At 47.2% G+C, this 6869-nt stretch overlaps 1 pseudogene across 1 annotated transcript; it reads right to left on the bottom strand.

The window, feature by feature from the left end:
- Positions 1 to 749: 749 nt before the first annotated feature.
- LOC310839391 (cytochrome c oxidase subunit 5B, mitochondrial pseudogene) lies at positions 750 to 1322 on the bottom strand (annotated as a pseudogene). The gene has a single exon. The product of its transcript is annotated as a cytochrome c oxidase subunit 5B, mitochondrial pseudogene (transcript).
- Positions 1323 to 6869: the final 5547 nt, after the last annotated feature.

Genomic DNA, 6869 nt, shown 5'->3' with positions numbered 1-6869 from the left:
TCTTTTTTCTTGTTTTCATCCTCCAAAAACTAGGTGCGTCTTGTGGTCTGGTGCGTCTTATAGAGCGAAAAATACGGTATTTATTCACACAATGCATAGTTGAAACTGTGGAACTCCCTATCACAGACCACCTACCTAAAGGTAAAGGTACAGGGACCCCTGACCATTAGGTCCAGTCGTGGATGACTCTGGGGTTGCGGCGCTCATCTCGCTTTATTGGCCGAGGGAGCCGGCATACAGCTTCCGGGTCATGTGGCCAGCATGACTAAGCCACTTCTGGCGAACCAGAGCAGCGCACAGAAACGCCGTTTACCTTCCCGCTGGAGCGGTACCTATTTATCTACTTGCACTTTGACGCACTTTCGAACTGCCAGGTTGGCAGGAGCGGGGACTGAGAAACGGGAGTTCACCCCGTCACGGGGATTCGAACTGCCGACCTTCTGATTGGCAAGCCTTGGGTTTGTGGTTTAACCCAGGTGGGTTTAAAAGAGTTTGGAGAGAAGGGCTATTGAAGGCTACTAACTTTGATGGCTATGATCTCATCCCACAGTTGGAGACAGCAACGCTTTTGAATACCAGATGCTTGAAGCCGTAGGAGATGAGAGAGCTCTTGTGCTTGGATCCTGCTTGCGGGTTTTCCAACAGAGGCATCTTGTTGGCCACTGTGAAAGCAGGGTGCTGGACTACAGTAGATTTGCCATTGGCCTGATCTAGGAAGCTACCGTATTTTTCGCTCTATAAGACGCATATTTTTTTTTTAATGAGTCAAAGACTTTATTAGGTTTCAAGGAATGTGATACATCGTGACATAAACAGCTACGTAGCTCAGCCCTGTATCCAGAAATCATAAATGGAAAGCTCAGCAAAGCTTTGAAGCCAAATCAGGGCAATTGGTAGCCAACCAACTTGTAATGGGCTCCACAGGAGGGGCTGCGCTGGGGATTTCCCTTCTGCAGCCAGAACCAGATCACAGTGCTGTTGTCCTCTTCACAGATGCAGCCCACAAGCCTCTTGTCTGTAATTGAAGGGACTATGTTGGGGTCTTCCTTTGTTCCAGCATACCGTTTGGGTGGTAGCATGTTGTAAGGATCCAGCCCCTTCTCTAAAGCTTTCATGGTTTTCCTCTCCATTCCTGTAGCCTGTTCTTCATCACTGGGAATACCTCCGGCGCCCATGGAGCGGGCAGCCCCCGTCAGGCGCAGCGGCCCCCAGCCCAGGGGACTCCGGCCCACGCTGAGGCCTCGCAGGGCCCCGCACACCCGCAGTAACCTTGACGCCATGGCAACCCTCAGAGCAGAGCGAGAGAGAGGCAGCCTCCCCACAGGATCTCTTCCTATACAAGACACATTTTTTCCCTTCTAAAAAGTAAGGGGAAATGTCTGTGCATTTTATGGAGCGAATGCAGGCTGTGTGGCTAAGCCAGAAGCTAGAACAGGGAGAGGGAGCAGGGAGAGGGAGCACTGTGCAGTGCTCCTTCTCGCTGTTCTAGCTTCTGGCTTAGCTGCACAAAGCCTCCGCAGGGCAGTGGGATGAAGGCACCCCACTGCCCTGTTGCGGCTTCACAGGCTGTCCCAGAAGCCAGAACAGTGAGACAGAGTGCTGCGCAGCGCTCCGTCTCGCTGTTCTAGCTTCGGGGTTAGCGGCGCAAAGCCTCCGCAGGGCAGTGGGGTGCCTTCATCCCGCTGTCCTCCGGAGGCTTAGCGGGCTGTCCCAGAAGCCTCCAAAGGGCACGGGGATGAAGGCTCCCTGTGCCCTACGGAGGCTTCACGCAAAGCTAGACCAGCTACCCCAGCAGCTATCCCAGAAGCCAGAACAGCAAGAGGCTATCCCAGAAGCCAGATCCCTCTTGCTGTTCTGGCTTCTGGGATTCAGAAATTTTTTCGCCTTATTTCCTTCCCCCCAAACTAGGTGCGTCCTATCATCTGGTGCATCCTATAAAGCGAAAAATATGGTTTTCTTGAGTTCTTCTTTCCGTCTGTCAAAGCTGACGTGACGTCACTAAGTCCTAATGCAGGGAGATCCGAGGGAAATCAACAAAGCTCTGATAGTTTACAGCAGCGTCCAATTATAAATCGTGTTTCCAAAGATTTCTTTATGCATATATATAGCAACGATGGGAACAAGTGGGAAGTTTGCTAGGCAGAGCCTGGGAACTGGTCATGTGATGTTTTTAAAAGTGTAACCTTGGGGGTCCCAGAATGAGAAAAGGAAAACTGGGGGAAAGTCATCGGAGTTGAGCCTCTTTAACTTTTCACACGACTCGAAAAGGAGATTGCAGAGCTGGAGAAGGTCCAGAAAGCGGCAACAGAAATGATCGAACTGCTCTCCGCTGAGGGAAGCTTGCAACATCTTTTGCTCAGAGAAAAAGGCAAGGGAGTAGAAATGCATCTTGTTGGCAACAGTGAGAAACTCCATCACAAAGGACATTTGTGGAATATTTGAAGGGCTCTAAGGAACTCAGACTTTACCAGCTGCACAGCTCAGTTGGTTAGAAGGTGGTGCTGGCAACGTCAAGGTTGCAAGTTCGATCAGCTGTAAAGTACACCTGCATATTACTGAATTGCAGCAGGTTGGACTACATGACCCTCAGGGTCCCTTCCAACTCTATGATTATATGATGGTTACCTTAACCAGGCAAGAGGGAACCAGGAAAGAGCGCTTTCTTGGTAGTGGCGCCCGCCCTGTGGAACGCCCTCCCATCACATGTCAAGGCAATCAGCAACTATCTTTCTTTTAGAAGACATCATCATCTTGAAAGACCTACATTGGCTCCCAGTATGTTTCCGAGCATAATTCAGAGTGTTGGTGCTGACATTGAAAGCCCTAAACGGCCTCAGCCCAGGATACCTGAAGAAGCGTCTCCACCCCCATCGTTCAGCCCGGACACTGAGACCCAGCGCTGAGGGCCTTCTGGCGGTTCCCTCACTGCGAGAAGCAAAGTTACAGGGGGGAAAGGCAGAGGGCCTTCTCGGTGGTGGCGCCCTCCCTGTGGAACGCCCTCCCACCAGATGTCAAAGAAATAAGCAACTATCTTTCTTTTAAAAGACATCTGAAGGCAGCCCTGTTTAGGGAAGTTTTTAATATTTAATGCTCTATCGTGTTTTTAATGTTCATTTGGGAGCCACCCAGAGTGGCTGGGGAAACTCAGTCAGATGGGCAGGGTATAAATTATGATTATCATTATGATTATTAACTGTAAAGGGCCCATCACCCAAAACATTGTTCAGCTTGCACCAGATTCCTTGGACTCGGCCACAACTGTGCCACTGCAGGAGATGAAGCTGTCATTTCATTTCTCTTCTCATGAGGTGGCCAGAGTATTGGAGCCTCAGCTTCAGGATCTGTCCTTCCAGTGAGCACTCAGGGCTGATTTCCTTCAGAATGGAGGGGTTGGATCTTCTTGCATTCCATGGGACTCTCAAGAGTCTCCTCCAGCACCAGAATTCAAAAGCATCAATTCTTCGACAATCAGCCTTCTTTATGGTCCAGCTCTGACTTCCATACATCACGACTGGGAAAACCATAGCTTGAACTATACGGACCTTTGTTGGCAAGGTGATGTCTCTGCTTTTTAAGATGCTGTCTAGGTTTGTCACTGCTTTTCTCCCAATAAGCAGGCGTCTCAGCTATTGGGTACTTGGGTAACCTCTACAACTCAGAACAACTGTATTTCTGTACTGGCACTTCAAGCTGCATAACTAGTTTGCTCGCTGCCTGGCAATTTGTGTAAATAAGCATTTTTAATTCCTTTATGATGACATCTGTTGATGTTTCTATACTGGCAGTGCAATAAGCAGCACGGCACACGATGCTTTTGTGATCACACTTGAAGGATGTTAGGGTTACTTGTAAATGCATGAGCAGATTCTTAAAATTCTTTGCCCTCCATTTAAAAAGTTTTAGTGAGTAAGAGGGCGAAACCTAAAGCAAACACACCAGCCCGCTAGTGGGTTCTGGCGCTGTTCACCAGGTGGTGGCTGGCTTTTGTTCAAAAACAAGACTAAACAGTGTTGAGTTAATGTCAACCATTAAGGTTTTACTTTAAATAAAAATTGCACAAGCGACCCGATTTAGATATTGCGCAGGGCTTTGCGAAAGCACTTTGGGAATCGCTGTTTAGGTTGGCAGCTGCCAAGGGACCAGCAACATGTGCTGGAAGAAAGGGCTAAAAGGATTTCAGGAGAGAGAGAGAGAAAGTAAGACGTAAACACAAGCCAGGAACTGAGTAGCTAGTCTGCCATGCTGAACTAAGCGGGAAATCCAGCTGTCCTGTGATGGGAATCGTAGTCCAAAACATCTGCAAGGCAGCATATTCGCATATTCCTGACATGGTTTCATTCTTTGGAAACCACAGCAGCAAAATATTTGGGATTATTTTCCTTAGCAGAGAATCTGAGGGCTCCCTTGGACAAAAAAACATGGACACCAGCTAGGAATACCAGAGCAAAACAGCAGCCAGTAGGCTTGGTCTTTATTGAAGACTGTTTCGACAGGACTCCCACCTGCCACAAGGTGAAACAAGATGGAAGCCCCAAACAAAAGAGCCCCCAAACTTTTATTAGCTGCTAGTCCCCATGTTACACCCCCCAAACTACATCACTCATACATCACGGTTACATCATGAAAGGGGAGGTCTGGTGGCAGTAACCTGAGCATCCTGGACCCTGCCCCATGGTTCCTCTTGCCCTCCACCAAACACCCATCAAGTGGAACAAAAGAGATATTTACATTTCCCTGTTTCCCAGCCAAATTCATCACACCCTTTGGTCTTCATCTGGGTTTGTTATTACTGAAATGGCTACCTGTCTGGCCCTCAGGTATCAGGAGGCCAGGGATTATCCCTCAGGCAGAGGGGCTGCTGAGCAGCTAAGCTCACATGTCTATATGAATTTCTGAAGTTTCCCCAGTGAGCCAGTACATAGAGACATTTATCAGTGAATTCTTACATTTGGTATCGTGCAGCAAAGGCCCTGTGAATAGATAGGAAGAAACTGTGATGAAGTGTTTTGTGGGAATAAATCACAAAAGTCACAAAAGTGATTGTGATGATTTTGGTAGTGTGCTGCATGTGCATGGTATCTGCTGGAGGGGCAACCCCCCCACCCCCACCCCTTGCAAAAATTCCTGCAACATTTTAAAAGATGCAGGAGGAAATGTTTAACAAGAGGACCCACAAAGGGGTGGAGGGAGGTCCAGGAGATTCCTTGTGTAGTCATCGCACGGGATATCCACCCCCCCAACCAGTCCTCCAGACACCAGCAGGACCTGGGATAGTTACGCTAGGTGTTGCAAGTCACAAGCCAAATGGTCAAAGCTACCGCCACTTCCTTTCCCTGTGCAACCCTCAAATGGGGCTCAAGGAGGAGAACGCCCCTTCGATATTTACTAGGCTGCACAGCCCTGTGTCACTATACCATGACGCAGACAGAAATCCAACAGGTAGGTGTACCAAATGGGTCAGGCACCAATTTAGCTTCTCCGGGCAAAGGGCACAGAATACAAAAAGGCAAAAGTCCTTGTCCAAATTAATTGAAAAAGCCACTCAGAAAGTAAAAGCTTGCACATTTCTTAAGAGGTTACAAACAAGAAAATAAAAATGTTGTACAGTATAGCTAAAAAGGGACGCAGCTGGCGGTGTGGGTTAAACCACAGAGCCTAGGACTTGCAGATCAGAAGGTCGGCGGTTCAAATCCCCGCGACGGGATGAGCTCCCGTTGCTCTGTCCCTGCTCCTGCCAACCTAGCAGTTCGAAAGCACGTCAAAGTGCAAGTAGATAAATAGGTACCGCTCCGGCGGGAAGGTAAACGGTGTTTCCGTGCGCTGCTCTGGTTTGCCAGAAGCGGCTTAGTATGCTGGCCACATGACCCGGAAGCTGTACATCGGCTCCCTCGGCCAATAAAGCGAGATGAGCGCCGCAACCCCAGAGTCGGTCACGACTGGACCTAATGGTCAGGGGTCCCTTTACATTTACCTTTACAGTATAGCTAACTAAAGCATACTCAAAGCAACAGTTCAACCATAATCAAAATCTCTTTGCTGGTCCAGCGCCCTTAGGCGCAAACACCAGGGCAAGGTGGTCTGCCATTTGCATCTGTATTCCCCAAACTTTTATCCTTGAGAACCCCACGTGGATGGAAGAAGATTGAAAAAAATTCAAAGATCATTTACAGAAATTTGGTAAAATTAATGAGCTTTAGAAAAATGGTGGAATGAAGTTATAGGGCTTTGGCAGAAATGTTATAAGGAATTAGGTACAGATAGATTGTTAATGTATTAAAGGGGAAAAACAAGGTTAGAATATGTTAAGATTAATTACAGGACAGAAAATAGAGGAAGATGGAAAGGAATTGCTGAAACAGTTAATTGAAGTGGAATACAAAAAGGGAGGCGTGAGGAAGTCAATGAAACAAGTGAATGAAGGTTAAGATTGAAAATATCGGAAGTGTTTTTAATTCTTTTTGTTTTTGATAATTCAATGTTTTATGTAGTGTTTTTGCTTTTGTTTTTGTATTGTATTATATTGATTTGTTTAATTCTTTTTTATTCTTTTTGTAATCTTTAAACTCTTAATAAATATTGTGTTAAAAAAAGAGAGAGAACCCCACGTGGAGAAGGGGCTTGGGGACCAATCATTTCTTTAGGTTAATTACCAATTACCAATGACTGCATGATGGGACTATATCTCCTGATTGTCAGGAGGCCAGCACAGCTGAACTTTCGTTTATGCTCAAAGGACCTTGAGATGAAAAAACTGCTTCTTTGTTCTCAGACTTTTCTGACAGTACCAGGCTCTTGAGCTGTAAATTGCCTGATAGCCTTTTCACACCCAAGCCCCCAGCTGCCAGGATCTACAAACCAGATAACATCTC

Source organism: Podarcis gaigeae (genome assembly GCF_964106915.1).
Source record: "Podarcis gaigeae genome assembly, chromosome: 1".
NCBI lineage: Eukaryota > Metazoa > Chordata > Lepidosauria > Squamata > Lacertidae > Podarcis > Podarcis gaigeae.
The sequence above is the reverse complement of the archived record's forward strand: the minus strand, read 5'-3'. Positions and strand labels throughout refer to the sequence as shown.